This window comes from Chelonia mydas, chromosome 7 (genome assembly GCF_015237465.2).
Source record: "Chelonia mydas isolate rCheMyd1 chromosome 7, rCheMyd1.pri.v2, whole genome shotgun sequence".
Classification (NCBI taxonomy): Eukaryota; Metazoa; Chordata; order Testudines; family Cheloniidae; genus Chelonia; species Chelonia mydas.
This window is the reverse complement of record NC_057853.1, coordinates 65436763-65458810: the sequence shown is the minus strand read 5'-3', so window position 1 is coordinate 65458810 and position 22048 is coordinate 65436763. Positions and strand designations below refer to the sequence as shown.

At 40.0% G+C, this 22048-nt stretch overlaps 1 protein-coding gene across 31 annotated transcripts in view; it reads right to left on the bottom strand.

Moving 5' to 3' along the window:
* ZMIZ1 (zinc finger MIZ-type containing 1) overlaps nucleotides 1–22048 on the bottom strand; it is a 480632-nt gene that overhangs the window by 317399 nt on the left and 141185 nt on the right. For 30 of the 31 annotated variants that reach the window (XM_043551273.1, XM_043551283.1, XM_043551284.1 and 27 more), the window contains one exon: nucleotides 3579–3658. The gene's annotated coding sequence lies outside the window, so the exon portion shown is untranslated. Of the gene's footprint in view, nucleotides 1–3578; nucleotides 3659–14672; nucleotides 14692–22048 lie in introns of those variants that run through there. The other variant, XM_043551269.1, reaches the window with a different exon arrangement.

Here is a 22048-nt window from a genome sequence, read left to right as displayed (position 1 = left end):
ATGCCATGATGTTATATAGTGCGATTACAATGGGACCCGTATGTTCGCCTCTAATTTCATCACTCATCACTAATCTCACTCATGCATAAAGCTGTATTGATATGGCTATACAGCTTCCACAAATCATTGAATCATAGAATATCAGGGTTGGAAGGGACCTCAGGAGCTCATCTACTCCAACCCCCTACTCAAAGCAGGACCAATCTCCAACTAAATCATCCCAGACAGGGCTTTGTCAAGCCTGACCTTAAAAATATCTAAGGAAGGAGATTCCACCATCTCCCTAGGTAACACATTCCAGTGTTTCACCACCCTCATAGTGAAAAAGTTTTTCCTAATATCCAACCTAAACCTCCCCCACTGCAACTTGAGACCATTACTCCATGTTCTGTCATCAGCTACCACTGAGAACAGTTTAGATCCATCCTCTTTGGAACCCTCTTTCAGGTAGTTGAAAGCAGCTATCAAATCCCCCCCTCATTCTTCTCTTCCACAGATTAAACAGTCCCAGTTCCCTCAGCCTCTCCTCATAAGTCATGCGTTCCAGTCCCCTAATCATTTTTGTTGCCCTCCGCAGGACTCTTTCCAATTTTTCCACTTCCTTCTTGTGGTGTGGGGCCCAAAACTGGACACAGTACTCCAGATGAGGCCTTACCGATGTCGAATAGAGGGGAACGATCACGTCTCTCGATCTGCTGGCAATGCCCCGACATATACATCCCAAAATGCCATTGGCCTTCTTGGCAACAAGGGCACACTGTTGACTCATATCCAGCTTCTCATCCACTGTAACCCCTAGGTCCTTTTCTGCAGAACTGCTGCAGAGCCATTCGGTCCCTAGTCTGTAGCGGTGCATGGGATCCTTCCATCCTAAGTGCAGGACTCTGCACTTGTCCTTGTTGAACCTCATCAGATTTCTTTTGGACCAATCCTCTAATTTGTCTAGGGCCCTCTGTATCCTATCCCTACCCTCCAGAGTATCTACCTCTCCTCCCAGTTTAGTGTCACTCGAGTGGAATGTCCCCATCTTGTCCAAGATTGAGGCCCTCACATTTCATCCTCCAGCCCAGTCTGGATTGGTGTTTACAGAATCTCAGAAGGAATGTGTGCTCTTCTTACAATGAGAAAGAGCAGGTTTGCATAATCTTAACTGCAGGATCCCAGGAGCCAGATCTAATTCAAAGCTCTCCTAATTTGACTTGGGGATTCTACACTGTGATAGCAAGACTTAGGGAATGGCTCTTCTCTATAACCTTGTTTGAGTGATCATCTTTTGTTTCGATTACTCCAGTTTGCAAGATGACAGCTATCAAGACAGATTCCAGAATGCCTTTTAAAATGACATGTCAAAAGTGAACTGTTAAGAGCATCTAAACAGAGGGGTTTGCGTTAATATTTAGCTTCCCAAGAATCAAATTTCAATAACAACTGATTTATTCTCTCACACAAGTGCAACAACAAAAACATTGCCTGACACTGCTTTTCTGATTTTTCTTTAAAAACATGAACTTTAAGGCACACTTGTATAGTTTATAACAGAAACCCCTCATCGTTTGAGCTCTTAGCACTCCCGGATTGTAATGTCCTTCTGCTGGCAAAAAATAAAAAACCTGCTCTTTCTCTGTGTTTATGAAGCCTCCGGAAATACCATAGCAAACATTCCTGCTCTACAGCAGTGAAACCATGTGATCTGAAGGCACAGCCAAGAACTTCTTTCCCCTGAGTTTCTTCATGGAATGGAAAAAGGAAATTTTTCCTTTGAAGCCAAAATCCATGGCCAGGGCAGCATACACGAGGTTGTTTTTAAAGATTATTTGGCTGAATTCTCTAACCCATGGCTGGACACATCATATTATTTTGTACTGAAAGGGTCAAGTCTTTAGACATATATTCAGATGTAGGGCACAAACCCGAACGTACCTTTTAGGAGACTGCTACAAAAATATTCCCAGGGTATTCTAAAGCAAGGTTTATCATTCTTGTTCTGTGCTATTCTATTTCTTGGTATAAATAATTAAGACGTCTCCCCCCCAGCAATGAAGACTTGATTCATTGGTCTCCCTTTTTTTTTTTTTTTGGTCTTCCCATTTTTCAGTTTGGTTTTTGTTAGTACTGTTAATGAATGGATTTGCCCATTCAAGTTCTGCTAAGTGTGACCAAAGATGACTTGAAGCATAAGCCTGAATAATAGCCTTCCATTTTTATCAGTATTTGTAAGTAATCATTCATGATGTAGGAGGAAGAGGGGGGTCATAAAATGCTAGTTCTATACCAGTGAATATTTGTTTTCTTGGTTTAAAAGTAAAAAAAACAAAACAAAAAAGGAAGGCAGCACTGCAGTAAAAAAGTACAGCAAATGGCAGGCACACATCACTAACTGGTTCTAGTGGCCATGTCAGAAATGTTTCTAATTATCAGAGGCAAAACTGGGATGGCATTTTCTGCTGGAAGCAAGATTTACACTATACCCTCCTTGCCCCCCTCTTGGTGTATAAATATTGATCAAACAGTTTTTTCTCATTTGGTTCTTGAAATAAGCAGGTGGGTGGGAGCAGGGGGTGTTTGGAGGTGAGGCTGAGAAGAAACACTGATGAAGAAATGCTTCAGATCAACAGTCTGCACCTCACCAAGATGTATCACTGAAATGCTGGGGAGAAATATTGGTAGTAATAGACAAGGGAAGTCAATTCAATCATTAATGCCAATCCCTCTCAAAGTGGGCTCTCAAATTATGATCCCTGGACCATTGGCTGGTGAGCTGCAGAAAGCTGGATGGTCACGTGGTACTAACACCTCCTCCTTATTTCCAGCTGCTAATTTGCATTTAAAACAACTGAAAATACATTAAACATTTCCCTAAAGTTACTTCCCCACCTACGCGGTGCCACATAGACATCCTTGAGAGTTGAAGTGGAAATGGTCCCCATGATAGCAAGTGAGAGGGCAGTTGATTCATAAGACAAAACATGAACCAGGCTGCAAAAACACTTGAAATCCACTAAGGTACTCTGGAACTATGCCAAAGGCAGAGACACAACAACCTATCATCTTATGGGTTTTAAATACTATAAAAAATAGATTGAACCAAACAAAGAGAGTACAACAAGTTTGAAGGAAATAACTAAATATGACAAAAACAAATAAACAAAAAAATACTTGTTGTGTACTTTTCATTTCTCACTACTCCTGGATATAAATACTAAACACTACTTCATTGAAACTACTGTTGAATTGCTACTAAGGGACTGCTAGTTTGTTTATTATAAGTGCATGTTTACTGGGAGCGTGCAGAATATGCTATTGCTCTATTTTACAGCTGGAAAGGCCAGTGCACACGTAATTTGTTTGTACTGTATATTAGTATCAACAGAATTAAACCAAGGTAGCCAATGGATGTTTATACCAAGGGCTTTGCTTGCAGTGTTTTGTCATTGTCATCAATTGAACTGCTTCTCAAAAGAGCTGATGAACCTTGATAGCAACCAGATGAGTAGTTAAAGCATAAACCATGATGCACTGGCTGGAAAAGACAAGAGGCCCATAGGTATTTTACCAACTGAGAATAAAAATCTTCCTACCTGAGTTCCACAAGTGCCTTCTTCCTCTCAGGATCTGATGACTATTTTCTCAGTGCCTTCACATAACACGATCCATTTTCCTACAATGAAATATAGATGCATTACCCACACATCCTCATCGGTACAACGAAGCATTTAAGCTGCTAAAGCAGATCTACAAAAACTCATGGAACTTTAAAAGTTCTAAAAAGCAAGATGTGGGGGCAAAGGATTAAGATTTGGGACCCCAGCTTCTATAACCAGCAATTCCACTGATTCGTTGTGGGACTAGGGTGAACCACTTTATCAGTTTGAACCTCAAAGTCTGCCCATCTGTAAAATGAAGATGAGAAGCTGTTAGTGAATTCTACTAAAGTGAGTATCCAGATTTATTAACCTGAAAGGTAAATATTTTTTCTTCAGTTAAATGCCATGCTGAACTCTCTTTCATTCTCTTAATGGAGACTCTTTGCTGAATGTTATGAACTATCGTTTTAAAAAAAAAAAAGCCAACCCTGAACTTTGTTTAGGTGGAGGAGACAAAATAACAAAATACCACAAAACACCACCCTGTCTGAAGCAAAACAAAGCAAATTTACAGATTACTTTGGCATGGCCCCTTGACTTCTAGGAAATGCTGTTTAAATCATAAAAGAAATACTGTAAGGAGGGACAGGGGAATGTTTACTGGCACATGGGTTCTGTTACATGCTGTCTCAGCAGTCAAGCAAGATATCCTTATAGGCTCCTGTTAATAGGCACTAAAACTCAGAGAATACTGGGCAGAAAAAATGAAGAATGTTCACACACAAACACAGTTTGTAATCCTTTTTATTAATTTTCAACTAACTTTTACACTATGATTTTTTGTTTGCAAGAACGTTCATGAAAAGCCAGTCTTCCGAAGCAGAAAATACCCCACGTGATTTCAGTGCCCAGTCCATCAGCAACCGCTAATGATCAATTATCAGGAGTTGAAACCAGAGAGTTAGGAAACAACTCAGACGCTGCAAAATACCCAGATTCAGGGTTAGATGACAAATGTAGAATAATGAAAAAATGTAAGTTATGATTACTTCCTATTTGGATTGCAAGAGCATTTAGTTTGTTAATGGATAATTCACAAAAAGTAAAAAAAGCTAAAAATGAAATTATTTGCTAAGAACAGCATCCTCAACTGAAAGAAGTATATTTTCATAAAGACACAATCTGCCTCAAAAACGGATTTGGCTGTATTTCTTGTCCAGGTAAAAAATAACCATTTTAGGAAGCCTGCATTTTGACAGACACGATTGGTGAAAAATTGATCTTTTAGTTTCAATACAATAAGCTCTTCAAAACTCCATTATGTATTTGTTCCCTTCCACAGATACCTTCCCTCTCCCCCCACAATTTTAACTTCTTTCCACTAGAGCTTAGACTTTTGTTCCACCCAGTAGAGGAGTCAGGAGTCCTGGGTTCTATTTCAGGTTCTGCCACTGACACACTATGTGATTCTGGGTAAGTCACTTCACCTCTCCAGTCCTCAGTTTCCCCATCTGTAAAATGGGAATGATGCTACTGACCTTCCTTTTTAAAGTGCTTTCAGACCTATGGCTGAAAAGCATTAAGCATTATTAATGATCCCACATTATGGATTCTCCATCGCTTTTTTAAAAAATTGGCCCAAACCCATGTTTTCCATGCTACCCATATCCTATACCCCCACTGACACTCGCTATCACCAGTCCATTGGTTCAGTATCACAAACTTCTCTCAGTCCTTTTGTCACTTTCATGTAAGTACTGCACTTCCAGTGAGGCAGCTGTATAAGCAGTGCACTGTGAAGAGGAACTGTGTTATACGAACATGGACAATCTCTCCTAACAAAGCTTCCAGTTTGCATATCAGCACTGTCAATGCAATCATGGCTTGGAGAAGACAGTGTATGTCTGCTGCTCCTGTAGAGCCAGCAGAGGAAGCACAATAACCAGTTTGTGGGACCCAAAGACAACTTTTTTTTTTTAAATAAAGTTTCTTGACTATGAAATGCTCAATCATTAAAATCCAAGGCATTTGGTATTAGATTATTTCTAGTACCAAAGGCATGTGTGATGCATTACAAGTTATAAAAGACTAAAATCTCTGCTCTGAGGCGATGACGGTCTAAGATCAATATGTGAAAGGACAACCAACACATTACATACAGACTAGGAAAGTTGTGGGGGTAATGGAAAGACAACAGAGTTGTCTGCCAATTCTTGTGATTTTATCACAAGTCTGACAATATGTCGTGTTTTTCTTTAAGCCTCAGCTCCCGGAATCCTGTGATTACAAGAAAATCTCTTTTAAAACGGAAACAGAAAGGCAGTTGTCCAATTTCTAGCCCCCATCGTCGTGCAGAAAAGTTCAGAAACGTGACCTGAGTGCACACCCCAAAGGCTCGAAAAACACAAGACAAATAAAAAGAACCCAAAACACGGGGTGGGGTGACAGCGCGTGGTTTATAAGTATAATGACTTTTAAGCCAATCATAATTTTGGGCGCCCGACTCATGGTTTTTGAACACTTGGGGTTGGTAATTAGCAATTCTGCAAGAGTAAACAATGGGAAAGGAAAATATAGCTTGAGAGTGCATAGGACACACACAGAGCAAACCATGCACGATGGCCAGTTTAACATATTTCTCATTTAAATGCATGTCCTCGGTGGCTTATTGTCAGGCCTTATGGAGCAGGGTTTTTTTAAGGAGGGATTAGAACAAAGCCTGTTCCAAGCACAAAAGGGCAGCAAGGAAGAAGGTCTGAAGGCAAGAGTGGGAGAAGGATACACAGTGAGCTCTTAAACAGGAGGGGCTTGTGAAGGGAAAAAAAGAAAGAGGTGAGCAGAGAGAAATAAGCAGTGATTTAGCCCGAGAAGAGTTGAGCAAAAGCTTGTAAGGCCAAGGGAAACCAGTGAAAGGGTACAAATAGGGAAGTGACACAATCCAGTGTTAAAAGAAAAGGAGGACTTGTGGCACCTTAGAGACTAACAAATTTATTTGAGCATAAGCTTTCGTGAGCTACAGCTCACTTCATCGGATGCATTCAGTGGAAAATACAGTGGGGAGATTTATATACAGAGAGAACATGAAACAATGGGTGTTACCATACACACTGTAAGGAGAGTGATCAAGTAAGGTGAGCTATTACCAGCAAGGGGGGTGGGGGGGAACCAGTGTTGGATCTTAAAATCTGAAACTACTGATGCGGCTCACAAGAAAAGAAGACTTTCCCTTCCTTCTCACATACAGTGGTCCGACATCACAGCTACCAGCCTTTTGACACAGGATGGTCAAGACTTCTTCTCAGAGCCAAGCAACTCTGCTCCATAGTCATCCAAAGAGGTCACTGCTGAGGAACACAAGATATTCCTCCTCAGCCAGAAGAACAATCGCATCCCCTCCCCTGCCCCGGGCAAACCAAAATGGCCTCAGTTAGCCCCCAAACCTGCAAAAACTTACACATGTGCCTTAAGCACACAACCACAGTCTCATTGAGACCTAAATTACTGTGGGTGCAACTAAAAATTTCATTCTGGTTTTAGAGTTATTACCGATTCCACTAATATTCTCATTAAAATGGATGATACCATTCAAATCAGGAATACCCCTAATACCAGAATGAACTGTTTAGTGTGCCAGAAGCTTTGCCTCCTCATTCATAAACACCGTATCCGGTATTATGGTTGTATCCCACACCGGAAGCATTCAACAGACACACTTCCTAAATAAGATTGTTAACTCACAAGTGTACGATGGTATTCAGGAAAACAAACAAATATGTACAAAATAGCGTCTTTAAACATCAAATATAACCTTCATTATGCAGACTGTGTTATAAGTTAGTTAACTGAGCCCTCTATAGGCTTGCAAAGTTTTTGCAATTTTATTGCTGCAAAATTTGGTGTAGCAATTTATATTCAGCATCATTTAAACTCTCTACATATTTCTTAGGCCCTTACAGAGCTCCCACCTAAAAAGGGGGAAGTGTCTGCTAGTTTTATAGTGAAGAAAAGCCTAAGAACCTAGTGGTACAGATTTTAAGTGCCATACTGGTAAAGAAATAATGGATATAGATCAAAGAGCCCTGTCACAGCATAGATGTAATAAGACCATTTATTTGATTTAACTAACCTCGTTAACTCTTCTTTCAAAATGCACATGGGTGCTTTCCTGTATAGCAGCGCATCATCAGTCTGTGCTCTCTCCAAAGCACAAGCACTGCTCCCTTTGTGTACCCCCTGTACAACACCTTAAAAACAGGACAGGCTTAGATACCCCCCATTCATCAGCCAAGAGAACCGGCTGGCTGCACAGGGGCCACAGGCTGTCTCTTTCCCTGTAGTTGTGGGCAGACCCTGCTGCATGCTTGTGAGCTTCAGGGAGGCAACCTGTTTTCCCTGAGCTCCCACTAAGGGCAGTGATAGCTCTATATCCATTATTTCTTTACCATTATTTCTCCTCCCAGCAGAGGGCTGGTGCCCTAAAGGCATAAATGAACCCTTCGTCAACAGCCATGTGCTACATAATTTCTCTTCCAACAGGAGCACAGGGTTCTGTAGGTGCAGATTACACAATGAGGCAGTGATTATGAAGCTGCCTTAGGTGTACACTTGTGTGGCTTATCCATGCTATCAAATTTGCACTTTTTATGTTTACACTGTAACATATTACTTAAAAACAGCTTACTATGTACTTTTCTCCTAAATGACTATAACCGACTGCCTAGTGGGTGCAGTACTAACAGATTACAGCTGGTCAGGAATGGATTTTTTTCCCTTGTGAAAAACTGATGCATTTTTAAATTTTGTCAACATTGTCAGGTTTTCAGTGGTTTAAAACTGGAAATTTTTGGTTTTCAATGGCTGAAAAATGTTCCATTTTGTAACAAAACCTTGTTTTTGTTTAAAAGTAAGTGGGCAATTTTTAAAAGTTTTTTTTTTTCATTTTGTCAAAAACAATTTCCATCACAAAATAATGAGGGTAAATTTTCAACTAGCTCTGTACAAGATGCTACACCTATGTATAGAAGTTTATACATTGGATTGCATTATTTGAGAGACAGCATCTAATCACAGATGGTACTGTACTGCGTATACATGCAGGCTTAACTTTGTAATTTCCTGACTTCTAAGTGCCTAACAGTGCAACCTTAACATTCTGTTAGTTTTTTATGAAAGCGTATAAATCCTCAGACTTCTCCATGTGTCTTAAGTAGCCTCCTCCAGCCCATCAAAATACCCAGGCTCTGCTGCAGTACAGCCACTCTCAGCCAGTTCTGCAATGATCCCCGTATTAGCGGGGCAGGCTTTTCAAATCTGTTCCCTGACCCCCTGCTGTTTGAGGACCTGGAGGCCAATGTTCCAAGACCATGACCCATGCAGCCTGGCTTTGCAGTTCAGTCAGATCAAAATGCCATGTCCAAATTACCCCTCCAAGAACCACCAACCTGAAAGGGCTACCACCCGGTCAGGCGCAATGCATGTGAAGCACCGTTTGTGTGGAGAGCACTCTAATACTGACTATCACTAGAGCGGGTTCAGCATTTTTCAATGGCACAGGTCCAAGAAGAGAAACAAAGAAAGACATCCCAAAATAGCCGATAGCATGGTGGTTAGGATACTCGTGGGATGTGGGGGACTCAGGTTCAAGTCCCTGTTGAGAACCAGGCAGAGCAAGAACTTGCATTTGTTTCCCCCCACATCCCAGGGGAGCGCCCTCATCACTGGGCTATTGGCTATTCTCTCTCTCTCAAAAAAAAATTCTTTTGTTTTTGGAAAGATGTCAGTTGCATGTAGAACAGGGAAATTTCAGAAATTCTGTGAAAATTTTCACATGGTGGCAAAAATGTTTCCTACCCATCTCTAGTCATTACAAGACATTACTTGGCTGGAGCTGAACCACTGAAATGGGAGAGCCCGCACTGTATCCTGTTACCAGAAGCACCAGCCATCCACCCCCACCGTAAGCATTCTTAGTCTATTTCATATTTCTAATTTAACTGAACTCTTCCCCGCCCCTACAACTGTAGCTAAACACACAAACTATCACCCAGTCTATCAGAGCAATAGAAGTGGTTTGTAGGCACAAAGGTTCTGCTTCTGTCATTATTAGAGGATCAGATTCTTCTTTACGTATGGCCACTTGCCCAGGGAACACATTTGCAGAGAAGCAGAAGTTACTGATTTTTTTGGTGCATGTGTTGGATACCAAATAACCTGTAGGCAGAAAGGAATCCCTTAAAACTACATTTAAAGGAAAGACTAATGATATAGATGAGTCACCAGGTAGCTCAGCAGCTATTACTGCTAAGAGAAAAGGTTTCAGCAGGATAACAAGGAAAGAAAGCAGTATGTATGAACAAGACTTACATACAATATCAAATACAGGGAGGAGGTAGGGAGGAGAGAAAATGTCTTCAGTACTCCTAAAGTAGATTATTGCCGCATCCAGCAGTGAGCCTCCCACCCAAATATGTGCTATAAACTTAATTCTCAAATGACAGTATCGCTACTGGGTGCATAAACACTGAGACAAGATTAGACATGCTTGTTTTTAACCATTCATTTCTCTCTCCAGTGAAACGCTAACAGCATAACTTTACTATCGAAATTATTACCCTTCAGAATGTATGCTTTTAATTTTATACATAGCAATTATGTGTTCCTAGGTTATTAATGTAAAGTGGCAAAAAAAAAATCCAAAATGTTTCAAAAAGGACAAATTAACTTGTGAGAGTCCAGAAACAATCAATCATGCACAATTCATAGGATGATTCTGTAATCTGGACAGAAACTGAGTTGACACGAAAGCCATTTTAATTGTGGATTAAATGAAATTTAAAGATATAAAATACCAACATCTAATAAATTTAACATTTTATTTGCTGGGTCTAGTAAATCTATCATAGTAGTTCTGGCCACACATGGATAGATTTTTAAAGAGCCTCTGGGATCTCCACTCAAGGACCACAGAGCAAAACAGTGTGGACTCTCCAAAGAGTTTAATATATAAGTGCACTTAGCCAATGTGTTTTACTATAGCTGATTGAAAAAGAGAAGTATATTTCATTAAAACTATTGAAAAAAGAAACATTCGTTTTTTTCAGAAATGACTGAAATAAATGATTTCTCATTTTTTTAAAACAAATTGCTAATCAATGGAAAAATTTGCTTCATTTTGGTCAGGAAAAAAAACTCTCCCACTCTGAAGGGGGAAAGGGGAAGAGCGGAGAACTGGAGGGAAGGGGTGCAAAAGTGAGAGAAAACAAGAAACTAAACCAAAAAGGAAACTAAGTGTTTTGGAAAACTGCCAAATTTTTATTCAAAAAAATGAAACACTTTGAAAAAAAAAATCAAAATATTTTCACAAAATATTGCTGTTTTGGTTAAATTGAATTTTTCAACAATTTATGCATGTGCGGAAATACTTCAGCTAGCACAAGGGCTTTAGTTTTGCATCAGATAAGAACAGGATTCTTTATTTAGGTGAATTATTTATCGGGAATTTATTTGAAGGACCAAAAAGTTCTGTTTTAGTTCAGTCTCTCTCAAATAATGATATGACTAGGTTTCGTCATTTTGCAAAGTTTAAACTCCTTCATTCTTGTAGGGAAAAAAAAAAAAAAGAATGGAGAATGTTAGGTGGTAAGCTAAAGGCCTGCATTAGCAAAAACAAGGCCTACCTGCCAGAAGAAAATCATAATTCTGACAACTCAATTTTGCCGCCAACCAATATATATTATTATAAGTCTATATATCATCCGCTAACCTCATTGGTTAGCAGATATGTAAAAGCCTTGACATATCAAACTGTATCCTGAAGCTGGGTATTTCACACAAGAACATCCAAACATTGTTTGCATGTATACATGCACAGCCAAACCTTTTCCTTCTCATTTTTCTGTGAGGCATCTGCAACTTTGGCTCACCACAGCAGAAAGTATTCTAAATTACAATACTGTATCCATCTCCTTCTGTTGGCTGTATCACTATACACAGCACAGAGCAGTAGAAGGTTTGATTTTGCAGCCCTTACTCATATAAGTACTCCCATTATTTCTGGGAACAAAGGAGCAAAAGCTGCAGCATCACAACCTAAAGGAGATACAAGCACATTATCTAGTTTGATTCTACAGTTCCAAGCCCTTTACTCTGGATTAATGTCACATAAATCCAGCACTGCAGAAAACAACTAGTCACACAACCATGCCTCAAAGGAAAAACCTTCATATACAGGGGTTTGTTGGCTAGAAGCAGAAGGCTTGAGGGCTTTTTTCCCCCATTGCCTTCCAATTTGTTCAGTTACAACAAATGATGGTCAAGAACTCTCCTCACTGATTTAATCAAATAAGCAGTTATGCAAGTACTCCCAAACCGGTAGCCCTAGATCTTGGGTTTCTGATCATCTTGGAGAGCTTTAAACTAGGATCCAGGTCCTGCCCTCATGACAAACCCTGTCAGCAGGCCCACGCTGAAATTCTAAACCATCAACAACACAGAGAAGCAGTTAAAAGCAGGAAACACTGCAAAATCTCTGTCCAACGTGCAGAACTGACTTGAAAGACAATAATTCCAAAACAAGCTGAAGTTTGCCTCAGGATCTTTGAGGTTTTACTACAGGCTCTTCCTAAACTCTGCCACTGATGAGGATGGCAAAATTCAGTTAAACTGCTGTGGCATTTAAGGGCAAAAGCTACCTCCTTGCACCCCATTTCTCACACCCACCTAAACAGTTAATCTATATCATTGTCTATTCCCTCCACAACACAAAGGGCCTGATCCTGAAAAGTGACGAGAATTTGTCACTCTCACTGAAGTCCATGGACGTTGTTAGTCCTTAGGACCTCTCAGATCAGCGGCTGTGGCAGCAGAAGATGCAGCTCAGCTAAGGTAAATTTCCACAGAATGAATATTCCCTATCCAGGGGATTCCTCCCCACCCCCACTCACACTCCCTGAGCAAACAAACATATAAAGGGGATTGGGAGGGATGAGTGAGAGAAAGGAAACAAGCAAAACAAGACCCAAGCATTAAATATTTACATTAGAATGAAATGTTTCATTAATTACATACAGAATCAATTTGCAGCTATTTTCCTTAAATTTCTCAGTCAAACCCACAGATTTGCAACACTTTGAACTGTGCTGCACCAGTAATTGTGGATGAATATTTTAAATCAGTCTTGAATCACTGTATTGCATTCACCAAATGAACTAATAAGTTGCTCATGTGTGGACTACTAATGTCTTTTTTCTTTCCTAGACAGATGGAGTGCAGTCCTGAAATCAGTTGCATTTGCTATTGGGAATCTTCAGAAAAAGACTTAAAGAAATTCTTAATTTTTCTGTTTTATTAAAAAATACAACTCTCTAGCCTGTGTATTAAAAAAGGAAATTAGAACAGATTAAGAAAAGCTCAAACAATTTGCAAAGATAGGACACAAGTGTTAGAGTGATATAATTCATCAGAACATTGCAATCTTCAGAGAGAGGCAATTGTGAAATACTATTATAATCTATCTAAGGGACGGACATTATTGCCAACTATGGCGAATATATCCCAATATTTCTATTTATAGCCAGACAGTTAAAATGACATATACTGGCACACCAGTTTCCCAAATCTGACAAATATGTTCTAAGCAGTTTACCAAAAGAACAGGATAGTAAATTGGGCCTATTTTTGAGGTGGTTTCAGACACAATAATCTAAATCCCCAAATTTAAAGCAACTTTAAATTCCCTATGGATTAACCTCCCATTCTTAACTAGAATTAGGATACCCACCCATGCTCCACAGACATTAAATGTAAGTGTGAACAATACAGGAAAACTTAAGGAATGCTTTGCTCCCCTCTTTGCAAACACAGTCTTAACTGTAATGCAAAATAATACAGTAGAAAAAACAGCATATGACCCTCTGCATAATTAATGCCACTTCTATTGACTTGATACATTATGCAGGATATTAAGCTCCAAAAAGGAACTTCCTTTAAAATAAGGAACAGGTGAATACCCTTACATCACATCTATAGAAGGGTGATATTTGCTTTTTTTCACTAGGTGTCTATAATGCTCTCATTGCTATAATATGAGAACCACACAGACATTCTAAAAGAAACACACAGGGGGCCAGATCCTGGGGAAGTTTTGAGCCAGTCCCTCATTCAAAGACCTAAACCCATCAGACCTGAACCCTTGAAAAGAGACACACACACACACCCTGTGAAAAGTTTTTTTTTTTCCTTAAAGTGATACAGAGTCACAATAGCAGCTCCCATATCACAAATCATCCCCCATCAGTACTACCTCCCTAGCAACCAGAGTAGGAGATGAGGCCAAGTATCCCTGCACCCGGATAATCTGTAGGTGCTGTAAGAAGCCACTGTAGATTAAGGAAGCCTTTGAGCTGCTCTAATTTATACCAGGGGTTGGCCCAGCCACAGGTGCACAGGGACAGAGACATGGTTTAATACCATATTAATCGCCCTCCTCCAAAGCTGTGCTGACTGCTCCTTGATTGCATCTGAGGATCTGGACCAGGATCTCAGTTTCTCTCTCTCTCTTCAAACAGCAAATTATAAAAAACGTAAACTAAATACACACACCGTGTTGTGTGAAGCCTGCATGTGTTTTGCAAATCCAGAGCAGCAGCCTGAATACCTTTAACGCTCCCAGCCCCAAAGTTCTGTAGAAACTTCTGAATTCACAGTTATATCTTTATTTTCACATTGGGTTAGCAAACCTCATTTTCAAGAGAGGGATATAAAACCTAAATTTAGAGTTTAAACCAACTTAACAGTATCTTTTTAACAAGATGAAGATAGGTGCAGTCCCTCTATTGATTGGATATCACTAAATCTGTATGCTTTGTGGCTTACAGATCATTGGGTTTTCATGATGAATCTAAATCAACCTAATATTTGATTTCACTAAGTAAGTGCTCATAAGGCTCAGGTGTTACTTAGTAACCAAGAACTCAAGGATAGAGATACCAATCTTCCATCTGTCTTTGTTTTTTCTATAAAACCTAAACTGACAACCCATCATAACCACTGTAACAAGTACATTATTCTTTAGTACCAAGGAAATCAAACCTAAAGTGAGAGTGTAAAAGTTGAGACAAGTCCTGTTAACACGGCCAAGCTTTAAAGAAGGTACCTCGTCATTTAAAAGTTACTGCATATCCTTTCACTGCTGAATTAAACTAAGACTGCTGTCTCAGTTGCATTAAATTATTAGCTAATTATCCCTGACTAAGGACAACAGAGTGTTTGTGCTGGCAAGCTGTGAAAAGAACACTTCAGCAAAGAAGATCAATGGCATTTTTGTCTGGCTCACAATAAGAAAACTGCTGGCTCGGGTTATGAGTTTAAGCCATCTTTCATTTGGCAGACAAGACAGCCCTAGTGACAGATCAATACAGTAACTTTATGATAGGCTGCTGCTCCTGCAGATGGCAGAATCATAAACAGGCATCATATTAAAGCCATGAGCAGTGTATTACTTGGACAAAAACTACCTGACCTTTTGTAATACTTACACATTTTTTTCTTTTTATGTAGCAAAGAGATAAAACTAGTATGATTTGTATCCAACGCAGCACAGTGACATCCCTCCAAGATCAGATGTCCTTTAAGGGGCGGGAGGAGGGGGAAATTTACTTGTTAGTAATTCATGACTTACTAGGGACAAACTGGGATTTTTTGAAGTAGCAGATAGGTATGTTGCTCTGGTCAATTTCACAACTCTTTGAGTGGTTGCATATTTTACTGTCTAAAACCCCCAAAGTGATGTAAACGCTGCTGGGTAGCAGTGTGTTGGGAAATCAATTTTTTTGGTTGTGTGCGTGTGTCTTGTCCCTGAGTTATTTGATCTGATCTGGAGTCACTGATGGATCTGTTTATTCGTCTATTTTTAAAATATTACCAAGGTTCCCCAGAGTGCTAGAGGGACACTCTTTCATTGTTGTTCAGTCAAAATTTGACTAAAGAAATTTTCACATGGTCATTTTATTCTTTACCGCTCCATAAGTACAAAGCATTTGTATGTCAGTTACGCTCAACATCAATACTGGAGTTTTACTAGGTATGTTGCTGCTTTTTCAAAAAGATGACTGAAAGCAAAAGAAGGAATTCATAATTCTATTGCATAAATGATTAGCTCTGAAACCAGACAGCTAGAACATGAAAGATAAGACTTTAATAAACTCTTTAGACCAGATTTTCAGCCGGTACAAAGTGCTGTCACTCCTCTGAGGTCAATGGCGCTACGCCCATTTACACAAATTGATCATCTGGCTTTTTGTTGATAGTAAATTTTTTACCATAAGTATGGCGTCAACACGGTAAATGGTTGACGCCATTTGGTAAATAATCCCTACATACAGATGGCTTTCCTTTGCCATCCTGGGACTGTCTTCTTTTAATAACAGCAGCATCTGCCCAAGAGGGAAACATTCTAAAAAAGCACACGGCCATTGGGAGCTTTCATCAGTACTTTTTGGTCTCTGCAAGCGATTACAATTAAACTCAATACAAGGGTGGGGGGAAGGGAAGCTATTAACGAGCATGACGCAATAATTGAGCTGGCTGCTTCTTCACATATGGCACTGTGGTGCAAACAGAGCCAATTCTATACTACGTCCTGGACACCTGAAAATGAATTATTAATTTGATCACTTATTTTACCTCAAACCTGAGAGAAAACAGCACTGTTTTTCCCCAGATAAAATTATTTAACGATCATCTCTTAAACTGTTAACTTTATGAAAACATAGGAGAGATAAGGCACTGTTTTTCTAAAAATAACTCCAGTGGCTAAATCACCCAAAACTCTACTTAGTCCAAAAACTAAATCATCAAGGTCTTCTGTAAAACATTATAGGGATCAGGTTTCATTAAGGCAGGGACGCCCCATATTTAACGTACTTCAAAAACAAATCCAATTTTGTTATGCTAAAGGGAGGGGGAGAAAGGTTTGAACAAAGTTTCACGTTTATAATCTCACTTCTTTGCAGTCTAAATTTTCCATGGTGCTGTCAGAGTACACAAGGGTTCTTTATACCCTGCTGCAATTAGACATTCTGGCTGCCAAGCCTGCCAACCACCGACATTTGGTTTCAACCCAGAGACTCTGCCAGTCTACCGCAAAATTACTGACACATGACATTGAACTGGCACAAACACACACAACTGTGGCCCAGAATGCTGGTTCACAGGACACTAAATACACTTGGACAAGATGCCTTCATGTTTCCATATAAACAAGACATTTTGAACTAGCAAGTTTTGTTTGTTTGTTTGATATTCATCTTCTAGGTCTCTCAGAATCTAGGTTTTTGTATGTAACTGGTATACACATTTGAAAAAAATATAGATTATAGCATTTAGAAATAAAGACTGATACAGTGTATCAATAATACGGTTTGGCTTTTAAAAGAATCAAAAATGTTTCATTGATACCAAAAAGCCTCAGAAACTTAAGTCATATTGAGGCAAGAAGTGTTCTTGCACTAAGAGCTCCAAACACATGAACCACTGCATCAGCCCTTCCCCATCCTTCCCAGCTGACTGAAGCCTCAAGCTTAGATCGGCATCTCACTACCCACGATCCCCAAGCTACGAATGGGGTCTGAAGGAAGGCCCAGCCATGCAGTTCACACTGCTCCAAATCTCCAGGGTACCTGACTACCTCAGAGGAGAGCATTCACAAGGGAAGCCTACTGTACTCGCCTGGAATACCGTCAAGATCAGTAAATGGCAATACTGCAAAGGCATAAAGAAACCACACGATCAAACAAAAATATGAGGCTACATTGCCACTTCCTCCTACCACTCCCCTCATCATGTGCCCTCTGCAGCAACACCTCAGTGTTTTATCTGTTAGGACAATGATCCATAAGAATTCAAGATCATTTTCTTCTGAGGCATCAGTGACTTGGAAAAAGGTCATTTTTGACAGAGTGCCATTCCCTCTCCCCTTTTCCCACTTGATCCTTCCTAAATAGATTGTAACCACTGACTTTAACATTCCACTCATGTGAATCATCCCACCAGGTTTCAGTAATACCAACTAGACTGAAACTATGCTCATAAATGAGCATTTCCAATTCCTCTTGTTTTTTACTTAGGTTCCTAGCAGATGAAGAAATTCTTGAATTGCCTTTTTCATATCCTTTTGGTTCCTTGATTCACGTAGTTCTCAACATCTTGATGTTGTACTGAGTGTTCATATCTTCCCTCTTTTTACCCTCCCTTTTGGTTCTTAGTTTAACCCCCTCCTGACTACTGTTGCCAGCCTACTCCCAAAGAAATTGGTCACCCTTGTATTGAGGTGGATGCCATCCAAACTAGTCAACCCTTTCCCAACAGAAGATGGGCCAGGGTTCTGCAAAACCAAAACCCTCCACCCTATAGCATTTACCTAACAAGCAGTTCACATCCACAATCTACCACCTTCTGTCTTCCTTTGCCTGTGGGACAGGAAGTATGTCAGAAGATTGCTTCGACATTCTTTTTCTTCAGCATACTTCTGAATTCCCTGAAGCCATCTATTGTCTATGAGATATCCTGCAACACAGTGTCATTACTGCCGATATGAACCATCACCAATGGATCCTTGGCCTTCAACTTCAGAAGCCTATACAATCTTGGAGTGACATCTCTTGTCTTGGCTCCAAGAAGGCAGCACACTGTCCTGTAATCTGCCTGTTCCTTGCAAAATGTTCTTTCAGTTCTTCTGAATACTGAATCTCCAACAAGGATTGTCTGTCTTCCTCAGACAGCTGGATAACTCTTTGCACACAAACTTGATTTTCTTAGAGATTGGCCTAACCTGCCATCCACACATGTGCCTTGTGTATCTCTCCGTTCCCTTAGACCGACTTGATCTTGAAAGGAATCTTCCAAAGTTTCCACGTTGATACCCTGGTATAGATTTGAAAATTCTGTCTGTGTGGAATTCCTCCTGTTCCTCTTCTCTTTGGTAGCCTCCCCCCCTCACCTGTCTCCCTCTGTGTAGAATGCTGCCATGACCTGCTGCCTCCGGTGGAGGCCATCTGATCTTATCACTTATTTCCCCCAAAATCTCATTGAAATCAGTGCAAAGACTCCCACTAATTTCAGACCAGGCTTTTAAGTGTTCATAATATTTAAGATCTGAAGCTAAACAGGAATCTCCTTCATATCAAGGAGGAGAAATAATTAGTACATTTTCTCCATTTCCTCTTTTAAAATATTGTGTCAGCATTAACTACTGTATTTAACAAAATACATTTTGAGGAAGCTTCTCCCCTTCTTTTCAGAGCTACGAAATAATAAAAAAAAAAAAGAGAGATTTTTAATACATATAAAACAAGTACAAATTAAGTACACAAAACAAATAGCAGGCTAAACAGTTTAATCCTCAGAGGGCAGATAAAGACCATAAATCATGGCTTTCATACGGATGAGATGTGGGTCTATTCTTTATCAGTAGAGATAAATGCTCCCCTCCTCAATCTGTAATATGTTATTCTTACATAACTATGGGGTACATTTCCAGGTCAGCCTGTGGGAGATTCAGATACACAATGTTAATCCCAGGGCTGAAAACTGAAGCGGCACGAGCACATTTTCTAAGTGGCACACAATGTTTTAGCCACAAGTAGTAACTTCCATTAACCAGGACACCATCAAGATAAATATCATGTATTACTAACCTCATCAGGGCTTGATCCTGCCAACATTTAAATACATATAAAACAAACGCAAACAGAATTGTCTACTAATAGGTATTGGCAGGATCAGGCCGTAAATAAGGATTTTATATATGTTAAACTTACATTCAAGTGAACATTTTTTAAAATTCTAATGACGTGTTCATCATCTGTGCTGCATTTCACTCAGACTGCACAATGACACTAATCGGATCAGTTTCTCCCCAATTTCACCACTTGGTTCTCACATAATTACAATGTTGTTCATATCTGATAGGAACATTTACACTGAAGTATACCTTAAATTTTCAGAAGCGACTAGTGCCTTTCAGTGCCCAAACTGAGACACACTGAAGATGCCTGGCTTTCAGAAAATACAGGGCGCAGTCTGCTTTTGAAAATCAGGCTCCTTGATGGCATCACAAGCTGGGCACCTAGGAACTGAGACACTCAAAACTGGTCATTTTCAGACGTGCAGACCTATACTTCTGACATTAAAATAAATAACATTCTTTTATCACACAAAACTTAAATATTGGGCATTTATTTGCACAGGGATTCTGTTAATTTATATATGCCACGATGAAAGCCAGATACATCATGTGAATCAACACGGTCCTAAGCTATTTAATAACGTCCCTTTAAAATGAATGGGAGTCACGCAACTAAATACACTGCACAAGTCTGAAATTATGTTCTTATGTCCACTTTTCCCCAAGGTAAAGCACTAAAATAATCACCATTGTTGTTACATTTGCTGACAATGACGCTCACAAGGTGATAACATTTTGATCTCACTTGATTAAATTCTTGTTAATAGATCCTAATAGAAATACAAGTAAATCCTCTTTCTTATCACTCACTCTCATTAACTTCAGCAGTCACTGTAACTTAACCTCTCAAGGGCCTTAGAGCATACATTGAGCGCCACTGAAGGGGAACTCCTACTGCCTTACATGCTTCATATCATTCTCAATGAATTAGGATACCTTTAAGTGAAGTGCCCCCAAGTATCCAGATAAAGTGGGGTGCAGTGTTCCAGGAGGAGATAATCCTATTAATTACTGTTTAAGCACTGACAGTGTGCTCAGCACTGTACAAGAGAGAAAAAAATCCATCCAGGCCCTCTACCAAAGAGCTTGCAATATAAATAAGACAGACTCAAGAATAGACAAGATGCACTGGGAAGCCCATAAAAGAGAATAAATAGGATTATTATTATTGATTTACTTCTTGTTGGCATCATGAAAGAACTGAGTCTTTAGGAGGGATTTGAGCAAAGTGAGGCCATAGTGACTCGACTTATTTGGAAGTGCATTCCATGCATAGAGGTTGATGTGGACAAAAAGAACGAACACACTGTTGTGGGAAAAGTGGATGAATGGGGCATCAAGACTTGCACTGCCAAAAAGAAAGCCTTCTGGCAAGTACAAGTGCAATGCATTCAGAGTGTCCAAGAAAGGTATTGGAGAGTGAAAGAAAAGTGCAAACCACATTGAATGGCTGCTGTTTATGCTTAAGCCACCCCTTAGAAAATAAGACATCCTGACATCAGAAATCAGACTGGCCCATAAATGAGACAACTGTGCTGAAATCTGGTTTAACTGCACAGGTCAGGGAAGCTCATCAGACAGCTGTTCTGCTATGAAAGTGTAACAAGACACCCGCAGCTCTCTGCTCCTCTGGCGTAATTGCACAATTTTGCCCTTTGTAATAAAACTTACCACCTATACAGTGCTACAGAGACATAACTAATCCTCACAGATCCCACTGAGAGGCAGGTGAATACATATTATCACCCCCATTTTACTGATGGGTAATATATATAATAAAAGGAACACATTCCTGACTGGCATAATGTGATGCAATTCCATAGACTTGCATTCACAGCAGCACTAAACTTGGCATGAAGAAGTTGAGTGATTCGTCCAGATCCACAGAGATGTTTAGAATGTATTCCTGGCTCCCAGATCTGTGCTCAAGCCATTAGACCAGTGGTGGGCAGCTCCCATTGGCCGGGAATGGCAAACCACAATCACTGGGAGCTGCAGGAAGCCATACCTGTGGGCGGTCAATGTCAGCAAAATATCTCGTGGCTTGCAATCAGATTACCCTGACGGGCCGCAGGTTGCCCACCACTGCATTAGACCACGTTGCCCACCTGGAAAATACCTTTCATAAAAACAAGTCACAATGAAGCATATAAAAAGTTGTTTAGGCTAAAATAAAGATAGAACTTCGCTCATTATCCTCACAATGGAAAGAAATTTGATCTTCCCCAGCTCCACTTATTAAAGGTCTATCCTGTAAACAACTATTTATTATTATTACTAGACGATCTCCAAGTCACAGCCTCTGACAAAGACCACAGTAGGGGGAAATAGGGAAACATACAAGTGACATGCAAAGGGGGTACTAGGCTACATTAGCTAATTGGTAGTGTTCTTGCTACACTGTATTTCTTCACTTTTCTTTTCCTTGGTTAACGTTGAACTATATTGATTATCCCCAAATGCCCAGGACTGTGCTATGATCACCTGGTTAGTTCCTTATTGGCAATGCACTAGGTCTGGATGGAGCGGAGGGTAGCTGCTTGGCAGACTATCTTAGGAGGAGTATCAGAGGGGTAGCTGTGTTAGTCTGGATCTATAAAAGTGGCAAAGAGTCCTGTGGCACCTTATAGACTAACAGATATATTGGAGCATAAGCTTTTATGGGTGAATACCCACTTCATCGGATGCTTAGGAGGGACATTCCACGATTGGAGCAGTATAG